This window comes from Pseudophryne corroboree, chromosome 6, assembly GCF_028390025.1.
Source record: "Pseudophryne corroboree isolate aPseCor3 chromosome 6, aPseCor3.hap2, whole genome shotgun sequence".
NCBI lineage: Eukaryota > Metazoa > Chordata > Amphibia > Anura > Myobatrachidae > Pseudophryne > Pseudophryne corroboree.
The window spans coordinates 636,948,489-636,963,237 of NC_086449.1; the positions used below are offsets into that span (position 1 = coordinate 636,948,489).

At 49.7% G+C, this 14,749-nt stretch overlaps 1 protein-coding gene across 1 annotated transcript in view; it reads right to left on the reverse strand.

The window, feature by feature from the left end:
- Positions 1-14,749, reverse strand: part of NDFIP1 (Nedd4 family interacting protein 1) — a 111,092-nt gene that overhangs the window by 50,157 nt on the left and 46,186 nt on the right. The window lies entirely within an intron of this gene.

Sequence of the window (14,749 nt, forward strand, 5' to 3'; positions counted from 1 at the left end):
CCTAGCTCCGCCTGTGGAGCCCCAGCGACATGCAGTGGATTTTGTAGAGGCCGGGGAGGACTTCTGTTCCTGGGAACTAGCTGTGTTGTGTAGCTTCTTTCCTCTGCCCCTGCCTCTGGCAAGAAAGGACGCACCTCAGACTTTCTTGTTTCTTTGTGATCGAAAGGACTGCATTTGATAATGTCGTGCTTTCCTAGGCTGTACTGGAATATAAGGCAAAAGATCAGAATTACCAGCTATAGCTGTGGAGACCAGGTCCGAGATCCCTTCTCCACACAATCCTCAGCCTTGTAAGGTAAACCTTCCATATGCCTCTTAAGTCGGCATCACCTGTCCATTCCATGTTCCACAGGACACGTCAAGCAGCAATCGACATAGCGTTGACTCTAGAACCCAGTAGACTAATGTCTCTTTGGGCATGTTTTATATATATATCTAAGACAGCATCTATATATATATATATATATATATATATATATATATATATATATATATACATACTAGGGTCTCAATCTCTGCTGATAAGGTATCTGTCCACACTGCTACAGCGCTATAAACCCATGCCGACACAATCGCCGGTCTGAGTAGAGTACCAGAATGTGTGTAAATGGACTTCAAAGTACTTTTACTGCATGCTATCTGCAGGATCCCTGAGGATAGCTGTTAAGTCAGCGCTACCTTTTGGGCAAACGTGACACCCTAGGGGGAAGATTCCCATCGTATCCAGGCCCTAGAAGGGAAAGGATACTCCCTGAGAATTCTTTGTGGGAAACTGCAGTCTCTTGTCTGGAGATTCCCGCTCTTTTTCTTCATGAGAGGAGGGAAATTTACCTCAGCTTTCTTCCCCTTAAACATGTGTACCCTTGTGTCAGGGACAGATGAGTCATCAGTGATATGCAAAACATTTTTTATTACAATAATCATATATTGAATACTTTCCTGCCATTTTGGCTGTAACTTTGCATTATCGTAGTCGACACTGGAGTCAGACTCCGTGTCGATATCAGTGTCTATTATTTTGGATAGTGAGCATTGAGAGACTCTGAAGGTCTCTGCGACATAGGGACAGACATGGGTAGATTCCCTGTCTGTTCTCTAATCTTTTGAGCAATAAATTTACCTTAGCACTTAATTTCACATATCCAAACAGGTGTCGGCGTTGTCGACGGAGACACCACTCACACACACATTTGCTCCATCTCCTCCTTAGGGGAGCCTTTTACCTCAGACATGTCGACACCCCAGCGCTATAAACCCAGGAATAACACAGTAACTTAATGTTAACCCAGTAGCTGCTGTTTATAAAGATTTTTGCGCCTAATTATGTGCCCCCCCCTCTCTTTTTACCCTCTTCTACCGTGTATCTGCAGGGGAGAGCCTGGGGAGCTTCCTCTCAGCGGAGCTGTGGAGAAAAAATGGCGCAGGTGAGTGCTGAGGAAGAAGCCCCGCCCTCTCGACGGCGGGCTTCTGTCCCGCTTAAATATATATTTTCTTGGCGGGGGCTCATACATATATATAGTGCCCAACTGTATATATGTGTACTTTTGCCAAAAGAGGTCCATATGCTGCCCAGGGCGCCCCCCCCGCGCCCTGCACCCTTACAGTGACCGGAGTATGTGAGGTGTGTGGGAGCAATGGCGCACAGCTGCAGTGCTGTGCGTTACCTCAGTGAAGAACGGAGTCTTCTGCCACCGATTTCGAAGTCTTCTTGCTTCTCATACTCACCCGGCTTCTGTCTTCCGGCTCTGCGAGGGGGACGGCGGCGCGGCTCTGGGATCGGACGACGAGGGTGAGATCCTGTGTACGATCCCTCTGGAGCTAATGGTGTCCAGTAGCCTAAGAAGCAGGACCTAGCTTCAGAGAGTAGGGCTGCTTCTCTCCCCTCTGTCCCACGATGCAGGGAGTCTGTTGCCAGCAGAGCTCCCTGAAAATAAAAAACCTAACAAAATACTTTCTCACAGCAAGCTCAGGAGAGCTCACTGAACAGCACCCAGCTCGTCCGGGCACAGTCTCAAACTGAGGTCTGGAGGAGGGACATAGAGGGAGGAGCCAGAGCACACCAGAATCTAAATTCTTTCTTAAAGTGCCCATGTCTCCTGCGGAGCCCGTCTATTACCCATGGTCCTTACGAAGTCCCCAGCATCCACTAGGACGTTAGAGAAATAAAAAATGAAATTGCGTGAGGTCCCCCCTCCTAAGCATACAAGCATACCAATACAGGGGAAAAATTGCGTAGGGTCCCCCCATATTTAAACAACCAGCACCAGGCTCTGCGTCCGATCCTGGTTCAAAAAATACGGGGGACAAAAGACGTAGGGGTCCCCCGTATTTTTCAAATAAAGCTTTACTGTCACAGTGTGTGTTGTGTTTTTTTGGGGGTATTGTTGTTTGTAGTAGAACTACAGGTACCAGCGGGCCTGTTCTGTCCCCGCATGCTGGTACTTATGGTTCTCCAAGTACCAGCTTGCGGGGAGGCTTGCTGGGACTTGTAGTTCTCCTACAAAAAACAATATTTTTACACAAAGGCTATCAGCCTCCCATCCACCGCCCATGGATGGGGGGGGGGGGGGGGGTAAGCTTCGGGCTTCACCCCTAGCCCTTGGGTGGCTGGAGGGGGGGACCCCTTGATTTAAGGGGTCCCCACTCCTCCAGAGTACCCCGGCCAGGGGTGACTAGTTGGGGGGTAATGCCACGGCTGCAGGGACCTACATAAAAGTGTCCCCCCGTCTGTGGCATTATCTCTCTGGCTACTGGAGCCCGGTGCTGATTTGAAAAATATGGGGGACCTATACGTCTTTTGTCCCCCGTATTTTTTTAACCAGGACCGGACGCAGAGCCCGGTGCTGGTTGTTTAAATATTGGGGGACCCTACGCAATTTTTCCCATGTATTTTTACAACCAGAACCGGCTCAGAGCCCGAGGCTGGTTATGCTCAGGAGGGGGGACCACACGCAATTTTTTTTATTTTATTTTAACCCTTTCAACACTTAGTAGAATGTACACAATGAACCCCTGCACAGCTCTCACTGATCCGGCCAGGCTTCATTATGTTATGTCCTGCAGTGTTTTACTAATCACTCCCGTAAAACACTGCCCAACAATACGATTCACATCGACATCGGAACATACGAAAGAGGAGGACTCGGCAGCTTAGTAAATTACATGAAAAAAAAAGTTGCAAAAAAAACCACGACGATACTATTCGAGATGAATCTCCCACCAAATCGGCACAAAAACGATTTTTTGTAAATATACCCCATGGTGCGATTTCGGCTTATGGCCGATATCGGCTAGAAACTGCCCGGAGGCATGTGCCTCCGATCTAGCCAATATCGGCCCTGCCTGCACAGTCTATTCTTTCATACGATGCCGAACCTACAGAAGCGCGCATCAGCATTGCAAGAGCATACACATGGTGAGATTTGCACTAATTTTTCTTACGATTTTGACTATATAGTCAAAATCGTAAGGACAAATTGCACCGTGTGTACGGGGCTTAACTCTGCACCACAGTGGACTGCTGCCAAACTCTGTCCGGTTCTTTGAAGTGGACGTCTTATTGCTCAGAGATTAACATGGCCAACTACAACAGCATTTATAGCCAGGCTTTCTACCGCAACTACTCTAACTTTGTTTCCACTCACATTTGACACATTTTATATACGCCATGGACTGTGTGTAAAATTGAAGTCTTACATTAAAAAAATAGCTTCCTAAAAACAGACTCCAGTGACTTTCACTTTAGACATTTGGTCGGCCTTCGAGATCGCCCAGATTTATCCTCTTCTTTTTGACTGAAGCCACTTTTATTATCTTATGTTAACAAGTAAATTATCTCTCTGTACCACCAAGTTGGAAAATAAGAATTTACTTACCGATAATTCTATTTCTCATAGTCCGTAGTGGATGCTGGGGACTCCGAAAGGACCATGGGGGATAGCGGCTCCGCAGGAGACTGGGCACAAAGTAAAAGCTTTAGGACTAGCTGGTGTGCACTGGCTCCTCCCCCTATGACCCTCCTCCAAGCCTCAGTTAGGATACTGTGCCCGGACGAGCGTACACAATAAGGAAGGATTTTGAATCCCGGGTAAGACTCATTACCAGCCACACCAATCACACCGTACAACTTGTGATCTGAACCCAGTTAACAGCATGATAACAGAAGGAGCCTCTGAAAAGATGGCTCACAACAACAATAACCCGATTTTTGTAACAATAACTACGTACAAGTAATGCAGACAATCCGCACTTGGGATGGGCGCCCAGCATCCACTACGGACTATGAGAAATAGAATTATCGGTAAGTAAATTCTTATTTTCTCTAACGTCCTAGTGGATGCTGGGGATTCCGAAAGGACCATGGGGATTATACCAAAGCTCCCAAACGGGCGGGAGAGTGCGGATGACTCTGCAGCACCGAATGAGAGAACTCCAGGTCCTCCTCAGCCAGGGTATCAAATTTGTAGACTTTAGCAAACGTGTTTGCCCCTGACCAAGTAGCTGCTCGGCAAAGTTGTAAAGCCGAGACCCCTCGGGCAGCCGCCCAAGATGAGCCCACTTTCCGTGTGGAATGGGCTTTTACAGATTTTGGCTGTGGCAGGCCTGCCACAGAATGTGCAAGCTGAATTGTACTACAAATCCAACGAGCAATCGTCTGCTTAGAAGCAGGAGCACCCAGCTTGTTGGGTGCATACAGGATAAACAGCGAGTCAGATTTTCTGACTCCAGCCGTCCTGGAAACATATATTTTCAGGGCCCTGACTACGTCCAGCAACTTGGAATCCTCCAAGTCCCTAGTAGCCGCAGGCACCACAATAGGTTGGTTTAAGTGAAATGCCGAAAACACCTTAGGGAGAAATTGAGGACGAGTCCTCAATTCCGCCCTGTCCGAATGGAAAATCAGATAAGGGCTTTTACAGGATAAAGCCGCCAATTCTGACACGCGCCTGGCCCAGGCCAGGGCCAACAGCATGACCACTTTCCATGTGAGATATTTTAACTCCACAGATTTAAGTGGTTCAAACCAATGTGACTTTTGGAATCCAAAAAAAAAACTACATTGAGATCCCAAGTGCCACTGGAGGCACAAAAGGAGGCTGTATATACAGTACCCCTTTTACAAACGTCTGAACTTCAGGGACTGAAGCTAGTTCTTTTTGGAAGAAAATTGACAGGGCCGAAATTTGAACCTTAATGGACCCCAATTTCAGGCCCATAGACACTCCTGTTTGTAGGAAATGTAGGAATCGACCCAGTCGAATTTCCACCGTCGGGCCTTACTGGCCTCGCACCACGCAACATATTTTCGCCAATTGCGGTGATAATGTTTTTGCGGTTACATCCTTCCTGGCTTTGATCAGGATAGGGATGACTTCATCCGGAATGCCCTTTTTCCTTCAGGATCCGGCGTTCAACCGCCATGCCGTCAAACGCAGCCGCGGTAAGTCTTGGAACAGACAGGGTCCTTGCTGGAGCAGGTCCCTTCTTAGAGGTAGAGGCCACGGATCCTCCGTGAGCATCTCTTGAAGTTCCGGTTACCAAGTCCTTCTTGGCCAATCCGGAGCCACGAATATAGTGCTTACTCCTCACCATCTTATCAATCTCAGTACCTTGGGTATGAGAGGCAGAGGAGGAAACACATACCCTGACTGGTACACCCACGGTGTTACCAGAGCGTCTACAGCTATTGCCTGAGGGTCCCTGGACCTGGCGCAATACCTGTCGAGTTTTTCCCAACGGTTTATAATCCTGTGGAAGACTTCTGGGTGAAGTCCCCACTCTCCCCGGGTGGAGGTCGTGCTGAGGAAGTCTGCTTCCCAGTTGTCCACTCCCGGAATGAATACTGCTGACAGTGCTATCCCATGATTTTCCGCCCAGCGAAGAATCCTTGCAGCTTCTGTCATTGCCCTTCTGCTTCTTGTGCCACCCTGTCTGTTTACGTGGGTGACTGCCGTGATGTTGTCCGACTGGATCAACACCGGCTGTCCTTGAAGCAAAGGTCTTGCTAAGCTTAGAGCATTGTAAATGTCCCTTAGCTTCAGGATATTTATGTGAAGTGATGTCTCCAGGCTTGACCATAAGTCCTGGATATTCCTTCCCTGTGTGACTGCTCCCCAGCCTCGCAGGCTGGCATCCGTGGTTACCAGGACCCAGTCCTGAATGCCGAATCTGCGGCCCTCTAGAAGATGAGCACTCTGCAACCACCACAGGAGGGACACCCTTGTCCTTGGTGACAGGGTTATCCGCTGATGCATCTGAAGATGCGACCCGGACCATTTGTCCAGCAGGTCCCACTGGAAAGTTCTTGCGTGGAATCTGCCGAATGGGATTGCTTCGTAGGAAGCCCCCATTTTACCCAGAACCCTTGTGCATTGATGCACTGAGACTTGGCTCGGTTTGAGGAGGTTCCTGACTAGCTCGGATAACTCCCTGGCTTTCTCCTCCGGGAGAAACACCTTTTTCTGGACTGTGTCCAGGATCATCCCTAGGAACAGAAGACACGTCGACGGAACCAGCTGCGATTTTGGTATATTGAGAATCCAATCGTGCTGCCGCAACACTATCTGAGATAGTGCTACACCGACCTCCAACTGTTCCCTGGATCTTACCCTTATCAGGGAATCGTCCAAGTAAGGGATAACTAAAATTCCCTTCCTTCGAAGGAACATCATCATTTCGGCCATTACCTTGGTAAAGACCCGGGGTGCCGTGGACCATCCCTACGGCAGCGTCTGAACTGATAGTGACAGTTCTGTACCATAAACCTGAGGTACCCTTGGTGAGAAGGGTAAATTTTGACATGAAGGTAAGCATCCTTGATGTCCCGAGAACCTTCTTCCAGGTTCGCAATCACTGCTCTGAGTGACTCAATCTTGAATTTGAACCTCTGTATGTAAGTGTTCAAAGATTTAAGAATCGGTCTCACCGAGCCGACTGGCTTCGGTACCACAATAGTGTGGAATAATACCCCGTTCCCTGTTGCAGGAGGGGTACCTTGATTATCACCTGCTGGGAATACAGCTTGTGAATGGCTTCCAAAACTGCCTCCCTGTCAGAGGGAGACGTCGGTAAAGTCGACTTTTGGAAACGGCGAGGGGGAGACGTCTCGAATTCCAATATGTACCCCTGAGATATTACCTGAAGGATCCAGGGGTCTACTTGCGAGTGAGCCCACTGCGCACTGAAATTCATTGAGAACGGGCCCCCAACGTGCCTGAGCTTGTAAAGCCCTAGCGTCATACTGAGGGCTTGGCAGAGGCTGGAAAGGGTTTCTGTTCCTGGGAACTGGCTGATCTCTGCAGCCTTTTTCCTCTCCCTCTGTCACGAGCAGAAAAGAGGAACCTTTTGTCCGCTTGCCAACAAAGGACTGCGCCTGATAATACGGCGTCTTATTTTGAGAGGCGACCTGGGGTACAAACGTGGATTTCCCAGCTGTTGCCGTGGCCACCAGGTCTAAAAGACCGACCCCAAATGTCCCCTTTCAAAGGCAATACTTCCAAATGGCGTTTGGAATCCGCATCACCTGACCATTTTACTGGTAGAATTGGACAACGCACTTATACTTGATGCCAGTCGGCAATTATTCCGCTGTGCATCATGCATATATAGAAATGCATCTTTTAAATGCTCTATAGGCAATAATATACTATCCTTATCTAGGATATCAATATTTCCAGTCAGGGAATCCGACCATGCCAACCCAGCACTGCACCTCCAGGCTGAGGCGATAGCTGGTCGCAGTATAACACCAGTATGTGTGTAAATACCTTTTTTTGGATACCCTCCTGCTTTCTATCAGCAGGATCCTTAAGGGCGGCCATCTCATGAGAGGGTAGAGCCCTTGTTCTTACAAGCGTGTGAGCGCCTTATCCCCCCTAGGGGGTGTTTCCCAATGCATCCTAACCTCTGGCGGGAAAGGGTATGCAGCCAATACTTTTTAAGAAATTATTAATTGTTATCGGGGGGAAACCCACGCATCATCACACATTTTATTTCTCAGATTCAGGAAAACTACAGGTAGTTTTTCCCTCACCGAACATAATACCCCTTTTTTGGTGGTACTCGTATTATCAGAAACGTATAAAACATTTTCCATTGTCTCAATCATGTAACGTGTGGCCCTACTGGAAATCACGGTTGTCTCTTCACCGTCGACACAGGAGTCAGTATCCGTGTCGGCGTCTGTATCTGCCATCTGCCTGACGGCCTATGAGACGTCTGGACAGGCACAAGCTGAGTAGCCGGCTGTCTCATGTCAACCACTGTTTTTTTTATATAGAGCTGACACTGTCACGTAATTTTCAACAGTACATCCACTCAGGTGTCGACCCCCTAGGGGGTGACATCACTGTTACAGACACTCTGCTCCGCCTCCACATCATTTTCCTCCTCATACATGTCGACACACACGTACCGACACCCAGCACCCACACAGGGAATGCTCTGATAGAGGACAGGACCCACTTAGCCCTTTGGGGAGACAGAGGGAGAGTTTGCCAGCACACACCAGAGCGCTATATATGTATAGGGACAACCTTACAATAAGTGTCTATCCCTTATAGCTGCTTATATCTGTTATTTTGCCAAATAAGTGCCCCCCTCTCTTTTTTACCCTGTTTCTGTAGTTGCAGGATGCAGGGGAGATTCTGGGAGCCTTCCTACCAGCGGAGCTGTGTGGGAAAAATGGCGCTGTGTGCTGAGGAGATAGGCCCCGCCCCCTTCACGGCGGGCTCTTCTCCCGCTTTTTACTGGAAAACTGGCAGGGGTTAAATACATCCATATAGCCCAGGAGCTATATGTGATGTATTTTTCGCCAACTAAGGTAAATTCATTGCTTCCCAGGACGCCCCCCCCAGCGTCCTGCACCCTCAGTGACCGGAGTGTGAAGTGTGCTGAGAGCAATGGCGCACAGCTGCAGTGCTGTGCGCTACCTTATGAAGACAGGAAAGTCTTCTGCCGCCGATTTATGGACCTCTTCTTGCTTCAGCATCTGTAAGGGGGCCGGCGGCGCGGCTCCGGGACCCATCCATGGCTGGGCCTGTGATCGTCCCTCTGGAGCTAATGTCCAGTAGCCTAAGAAGCCCAATCCACTCTGCACGCAGGTGAGTTCGTTTCTCTCCCCTAAGTCCCTCGATGCAGTGAGCCTGTTGCCAGCAGGTCTCACTGAAAATAAAAAACCTATTTAAACTTTTACTCTAAGCAGCTCAGGAGAGCCACCTAGATTGCACCCTTCTCGTTCGGGCACAAAATCTAACTGAAGCTTGGAGGAGGGTCATAGGGGGAGGAGCCAGTGCACACCAGCTAGTCCTAAAGCATTTACTTTGTGCCCAGTCTCCTGCGGAGCCGCTATCCCCCATGGTCCTTTCGGAGTCCCCAGCATCCACTAGGACGTTAGAGAAATGTGTTTTCTGATTTCTGGCTTCTTTGGGATACAACTTGCCATAACTCATGGTAACATCAGTGATGCCACATAAGTGACATAGCACACCAACTGGAGGAGGAAGAGGGGGGAGGGCAATAGCTTTACCTTCTACCTTTAAATGTACGTAAGAAAGAATAAGGGAGGTCTGATGGGCATGTAAGTAGCATGTGAGGATTGGCAGAACCTATGTTGACATAGTTGGCAGTAGTGTGTGATAGAGATGAGTCCACACAATGAATAGCTTAAACGGTGATTAACCAGGTAGAACAGGGAGTGAGAGAACACAGGGTTAATACCGCAAAACTTGGGTATGTGCAACATGATGCAGAGTGCGCAGTGTCTGGGTTTTCACAGGAGAAAAGATGCAGTGGTGGAGGTGGGACCTTTAGTTCCACTAGTGGCGGTGACAGTAGTAAGCTGAGGCACTGGCGTGTCTGTAGGTTCAGTGACACACAGGGCCACTTGTGGGCATGTTCTACTCCTATTGAGGATGAAGGAAGAAGAACATGCAGAAGGCACATTGGGTCAGAGGACGCACATGTGCGCCTCTGGTTACCATGGGAACGGGATTAGACGTGGCAACAGCGTGAGTGCTCGCCGCCAAAAGTGAAGCAGCCCAATGAGCATGTGGCCATGCTGTACATGTTAGATTGGAGGGCTTGTGAGGAGGTCTGTGGGTTTATTGTTGCATATTGTAGAATAACGAGTTTTATGGTAAGAACTTACCTTTGTTAAAACTCTTTCTGCGAGGTACACTGGGCTCCACAAGGATAGACATTGGGGTGTAGAGTAGGATCTTGATCCGAAGCACCAACAGGCTCAAAAGCTTTGACCTTCTTCCCAAGATGCATAGTGCCGCCTCCTATATCACCCCGCCTCCGTGCACAGGAGCTCAGTTTTGTTAACCAGCCCAATGCAGTAGCAAGTAAAAGAGACGACAACTGCCAGTTGCCACAAACACCACACTCTTCCGACAGGAGAAGTGTCAGCGGCTAATGCCATACCAACCCAAAAAAGCTAAGTGCATCAGGGTGGGCGCCTTGTGGAGCCCAGTGTACCTTGCAGAAAGTTTTAACAAAGGTAAGTTCTTACCATAAAACTCGTTTTCTGCTGCGGGGTACACTGGGCTCCACAAGGATAGACATTGGGGATGTCCTAAAGCAGTTCCTTATGGGAGGGGACGCACTGTAGCGGGCACAAGAACCCGGCGTCCAAAGGAAGCATCCTGGGAAGCCGCGGTATCGAAGGCATAGAACCTAATGAACGTGTTCACTGAGGACCACGTAGCCGCCATGCACAATTGTTCAAGGGTCGCACCACGGCGGGCCACCCAAGAAGGTCCAACAGACCGAGTAGAATGGGCCGTAATGTGAGCAGGAGCTGACAGACCAGCCCTCACATAAGCATGTGCAATCACCATTCTAATCCATCTGGCCAAAGTCTGCTTGTGAGCAGGCCAGCCCCGTTTGTGAAATCCAAACAGAATAAAGAGAGAATCAGATTTCCTAACAGAAGCAGTTCTCTTCACATAGATACGGAGAGCCCGTATCACATCCAAAGACCGCTCTTTGGGAGACAGATCAGGAGAAACAAGTGCCGGAACCACAATCTCCTGTGTAAGGTGGAACGAAAAAACCACCTTAGGCAAATAAACGGGACGAGTCCAAAGAACCGCCCGGTCAAGGTGAAATATCAGATATGGGGAACTACAAGACAAGGCACCCAAATCCGATACTCTTCTAGTTGAAGCAATAGCCAGCAGAAACACCACCTTAAGGGAAAGCCACTTAAGATCAGCTGAACCAAGAGTTTCAAACGGAGACTCTTGTAACGCCTCCAAAACCACCTACAAGTCCCAAGGAGCCACAGGTGGGACATAGGGAGGTTGAATACGCAACACATCAGGTAAGGTCGCAATTTTTCTCTGAAACCACACCGACAAGGCAGATATTTGAACCTTGAAGGAGGCCAGACGCAGGCCTAAGTCCAGGCCCTGCTGAAGAAAAGCCAACAACTTGGCAAAACTAAACTTGGAAGCGTCATAATCGTTAGATGCGCACCAAACAAAGTAAGAATGCCAGATCCTATCGTAAATCCAAGACGAAGCCGGTTTCCGGGCCCGCAACATAGTTTGAATGACCGCCTCAGAAAACCCTTTAGCCCTTAAGACGGAAGCTTCAAGAGCAACGCCGTCAAAGACAGCCGGGCTAGGTCCTGGTAGACACAGGGGCCCTGAACGAGGAGGTCTGGGCTTTGTGGAAGTAGAATTGGACGCTCTGACGATAGGCCTTGCAGGTCTGAGAACCAGTGCCGTCTGGGCCACGCTGGAGCTATGAGAAGCAGAATTCCTTTTTCTTGCTTGAACTTCCGAATTACCCTGGGCAGGAGTGACACCGGAGAGAACACGTACGGCAGCCGAAACCTCCACGGTACCGCCAGCGCATCCACAAATGCTGCTGGAGGATCCCTTGTCCTTGCTCCGAAAACCGGAACCTTGTGATTGTGTCGAGACGCCATCAGATCTACGTCTGGAAGGCCCCACCTTTCCACTAGGAATTGAAACACTTTGGATGGAGGCCCCACTCGCCGGCATGCACGTCCTGACGACTGAGAAAGTCCGCTTCCCAATTCAGGACTCCCGGAATGAATATTGCCGATATGGCCGGTAGATGGCGTTCTGCCCACTGTAGAATCCATGAGACTTCCTTCATTGCTAGGCGGCTTCGTGTGCCGCCTTGATGATTTATGTAAGCCACTGTGGTGGCGTTGTCCGACTGTACTTGAACAGGACGGTTCTGAATTAAATGCTGGGCTAGGTTCAAGGCATTGAAGACTGCCCGCAACTCCAGAATATTGATCGAGAGGAGGGACTCCTCCTTGGTCCACCGCCGCTGAAGGGAGTGTTGCTCCAGCACCACGCCCCAACCTCTTAAACTGGCATCTGTCGTCAACAGGACCCAGTCGGGTATCCAGAACGGACGGCCCCTGCACAGTTGTTGGTCCCGGAGCCGCCAGAGCAGCGACAGACAAACCTCCGGAGTCAATGAGATCATTTGAGACCTGATCCGGTGAGGCAGGCCGTCTCATTTGGCTAGAATCAGCCTCTGGAGAGGGTGAGAGTGAAATTGAGCGTACTCCACCATGTCGAATGTTGACATCATGAGGACCAGCACCTGCATCGCCGAATGCATCGACACTTGCGGACGAGATAGGAAGCAACGAATCCTGTCTTGAAGTTTCAGAACTTTCTTCTGAGACAGGAACAACCGCTGGTTGTGAGTGTCCAATAGTGCTCCCAGATGCACCATGCTCTGAGCAGGGATCAGGGATGACTTCTTCCAGTTGATGAGCCACCCGTGGGTTTGCAGAAACCGGACAGTCACATCTAGATGACGCAGGAGAAGTTCTGGGGAATTTATCAGGATTAACAAGTCGTCCAAATACGGCAGTATCCTGACCCCTTGACGGCGGAGTACCACCGTCAACACCGCCATGACTTTTGTAAAGACTCGCGGAGCCGTTGTTAAACCAAAAGGTAACGCCCGAAACTGGTAATGGCAGTTGCCAATCGCAAATCTGAGGTATTGCTGATGAGACACTGCTATAGGAATATGCAGGTAAGCATCCTGCATATCCAGGGAGACCATGTAGTCCCCAGGTTCCAAGGCCAGAACTATAGAGCGAAGGGTTTCCATCCGCAACCTGGAAACCTTCACAAACCTGTTCAATGCCTTGAGGTTGAGATTGGGCCGGGAGGACCCATTTGGTTTCGGGACTAGAAACAGCGGAGAATAGTACCCCTGGCCCCTCTGCGCAAGAGGCACCTGTACTACGACTCCTGTATCCAGGAGGGTCTGTACCACCGAATGTAGAGTGTTTGCCTTTGTCTTGTCCAACGGGACATCTGTCTGGCAAAAATCGATGAGGGGGGTCGGTTTTTGAAGGCTATGGCGTAACCACGCGTGACGACTTCCCGTACCCAGGCATCTGAAATGGTCTTCAACCATTTCTGGGTATACCCTAGAAGCCGGGCTCCCACCCTGGGATCCCCCAGAGGGAGGCCCGCCCCGTCATGCGGCAGGCATATCTGTCTTGGAAGCTGGATGACGGGCCGCCCAGGCTCTTTTGGGTTTAGGCTTTCCAGGTTTGGAAGTGCGGGCCTGCTTGTGGTACGCCTGACCTTTTGCTTTACCTGAAGGACGAAAGGAAGTACCTTTAGCCTTCGACACAGAAGGAGCAGTACTTGGCAGACAGGCAGTTTTGGCAGTAGCCAAGTCAGCCACAATCTTATTTAAATCCTCCCCAAACAGAATATCTCCCTTAAAAGGGAGTACCTCCAGGGTTTTTCTAGAGTCCAGATCCACAGACCAGGAACTCAGCCATAATATCCGGCGAGCCAGGACTGACGTAGTAGAGGCCTTGGCTGCCAGGATACCGGCATCAGAAGCCGCCTCTTTAATATAACGAGAAGCTGTGACAATATAAGACAAGCATTGTCTAGCATGGTCAGAGGAGATTTCAGCATCTAACTCCAAGGTCCATGCTTCAATGGCCTCTGCAGCCCAAGTAGCTGCAATAGTGGGCCTTTGTGCAGCACCCATGAGGGTGTAAATCGCTTTCAGACAACCCTCCACACGTTTATCCGTAGGCTCTTTTAGAGAAGTGTCGGTGGTGACCGGTAGAGCTGAGGAAACCACCATCCTAGCCACATGCGAGTCCACTGGAGGAGGCGTTTCCCAATTCTTAGACAGCTCCGGCGCGAGGGGATAGCGAGCCAGCATCTTCTTTTGAGGCACAAACTTCGTACCCGGGTTTTCCTAGGGTTCCTGACGTATATAAATTAGGTGGTCAGAGTGAGGTAAAACTTGTTTAATCACCTTCTGACGCTTGAACCTATCTGGTTTCTTAGGTGGAACGGATGGCTCGGGATCATCCGTAATCTGTAAAATTAACTTAATAGCCTCCAAAAGATCAGGAACATCCACGTGAACCACCCTCCCCATCAGCCGTATCTGAGTCAGAACCTGTGGGGTCAGTGTAAGTGCCGTCTTCATCCGACGAGGTGTCAGTGACAGCAGTGGATTGTGAGGAGACAAGTGCTCGCTTAGAGGACCCCTTGGACGTAGGCGAGCGACGGTCAGACTTTTTAGTAGTCAGGGACTGGTTCAACTTCTTTATTTGAGCAGATAAATCGTTCGCCCACGGCGGGTTAGCTGCAGGGACCACAAACGGTTGCACCGGCATTGGGGGTCCCATAGGGGTTGTTAGTTTATGAACTAGCGTATGCAGAAGCGTGGAAAAAGCAGCCCACGGCGGGTCATTATTTGC